Raw genomic sequence first — 2,737 nt, 5'->3', positions numbered from 1 at the left:
ACTACAAAACTCTCATCACCACTCTGATGGGCACAGAAAACGCTTTGTCATCTCTGGGCCTCTCCCTACCTACAGAAAAAGGTGCTGAGAGATGGTCCAGACTGTTCGATCTCCACACCTGGCTCAAACGCTACTGCGCTTCCTAAGCATCCCCTATGTCAACAACTGGGGCTTGTTCTGGGAGAGGCCCAGTATGCTGAAGCGTGATGGTCTCCACCCAAACCAACATGGAGCCAGGCTACTCTCTGACAACATAAGCGTCCACACTGAGACATTGACATTCTGTAGAAAATATTACAGATTCAGCCCCCCCCCAGGTATTGATTCGAATGGCATTATACATGTGGATGGGTCTGAGAATGTTTTCTGCAGGGTAACATACAATACTACTACCATAGATCAAGCTGTGTCATGCAATAGCATGACTTATGCTATAGTTCTATTCAACGTTGATTTCTACCCAGCGTATAGTAAAAAAAAAAAGACAAATTTAAAACTAGAAACCTAACAAATATTCTTTCCATACCTCAGCATATTCCTCAAAAGCCAGAGGCATTTTCAGCTAACATGGGTTTACTAAATATAGGTGCACTTACTACCAAAACCTTTGCAATCAATGATTTTATTAGTGAAAAAAATTGGATTTTCTGTTTCTTGTTGAAACCTGGCTGACTTCAGACAGCTTAAGCTGTTCTTGTTGAGACTTGTCCCCAAATTATAATTTCTTCCACTCAATTAGACAAGGCAAGCGAGGTGGTGGAATTGCCTCCATTCTCTCAAACAAATATAGTTGCACACGGAGTCAACTTTGGCAATTAAGCTTCCTTTGAGTATATTGCCCTCACTCTGAAGGCTGACCCAGTTGTACTTCTATTAACCTTATACCGCCCTCCTAAACTATGGACTGGCTTTCTCGACCAGTTTTCTGAACTTATGTGGCTCATCATCACTAGCTATGATGGGATAATTGTAAATGGCGACTTCAATATTCATGTCAATAAGACAACTGATGCTAAAGCCAGTAAGTTCCTTAATGTGTTGGACAGTTTAGAGCTAAAGCAGCATGTTACAGGACCCACCCACAACCTTGGCAACACCCTCGATCTAGTCATTTCCAGAGGGATAGAAGTCACAGACTTATCAGTAAATGATATAAATATGTCTGATCATCATTGTGTATCTTTTAATATTGTACTACATACTCCAAAAATTCATCCCGAAATTGCAATCAAATCATGACTCTTGGACATTAGAGCAGAACAGCAGTTCATAGCTCTTATAGACTCCATAAATTTAGATATTTTACATCATCCCATTGATCAAATGGTAGAGGCTCTTAATCGTGAATTAGGCGCTCTGCTTGACAGAGTGGCACCCTTAAAGACTAAAAAAAAGGCCCTGTAGCAAACTGACACCTTGGATGAACGAAAATATCCATGATCTAAAAAGATCATGTAGGAAAGCTGAGAGAACATGGAGAAAAACTAAGTTACAGGTTCACCGTGCCATTCTAAAAGAAAAAATTGCAAATTATAATAGAGCTATTCGGAATGAGAGGAGGAACCACTTCTCTAAGGTAATTGCTGAAAACAGTAGAAACTCTAGGGTGTTGTTCTCTACCATTGATAGGCTATTGCATCAAACACCTTTTGACACACTCAGTCAGGCATCCTCTCTAAGATCTGAAGGAATTTGAACTTCTTCAAAAACAAAGTCATTTCTATAAGGGAGGCTATTGGTAACACAAGTAATATGTTTGATAGTACACCCAAAACAGCCCCCAAAATTAAAAAGGTCCTTTAGCACTATTACTCAATCTGAGCTTGGTAAAATTATAACTCAAACCGGCTCTTCAACATGTGTTTTAGATCCAATCCCTACTACATTCCTCAAAAAAGTATATGAAGGCTTAGCTCCCTTTTTTTCTCAAGGTAATAAATACCTCATTAGAAACAGGTATATTTCCAACTGCTTTTAAAACCGCTGTTGTGAAACCTTTACTTAAAAGTCAAAACTTGACCATACCAATCTGAGCAACTACAGGCCTATATCAAATCTATGGATTTTTGAGCAAAGTACTTGAAAAAGTTGTTTGCAATCAGTTAAATACCTTCCTCAACTTGAAAACAGTATCCTTGAAAAATTCCAATCAGGTTTTAGATCAAATCACAGCACAGAAACGGCTCTAGTAAAGATAGTCAATGATCTCAGACTAGCTACCGACTCAAACAAAGTCTCAATCCTTATTCTTCTGGATTTGAGTGCGGCATTTGACACCATTGATCATAGCATCCTAATTCACCGCCTTGCAAAGTGGGTGGGTCTCTCTGATAATGCTCTAAACTGGTTTCAAACCTACATTACTGGCAGAGATTTTTATATCAGTCTAGGAGATCATGTATCTGAAAACATGACTTGCCTTTTGGTGTGGCCCAGGGGAGCTGCCTTGGTCCCCTGCTATTTTTCTCTATATATGCTCCCATTGGGAAACGTCATAAGTCAGCATAATGTAAACTTCCACAGCTCATGAATGATACCCAATTGTATCTTTCTGTGGAGCCAACTAACAGATGGCCTTTGCTCCCTCACTGCATGCCTAACCTCCATTAATCAGTGGATGAGCAAAACTTTTTTGAAACTAAATGATGACAAAACAGAGGTACTTCTGGTTGGACCAAAACTAAAGCGAGATATTATTCTTAGTAATCTGGGGAACTTGGCACACCAGGTCAAACCA

The sequence above is a fragment of the Alosa alosa genome, chromosome 5 (assembly GCF_017589495.1).
Source record: "Alosa alosa isolate M-15738 ecotype Scorff River chromosome 5, AALO_Geno_1.1, whole genome shotgun sequence".
NCBI classification, from domain to species: Eukaryota; Metazoa; Chordata; class Actinopteri; order Clupeiformes; family Clupeidae; genus Alosa; species Alosa alosa.
This window is presented reverse-complemented; position numbering follows the sequence as displayed.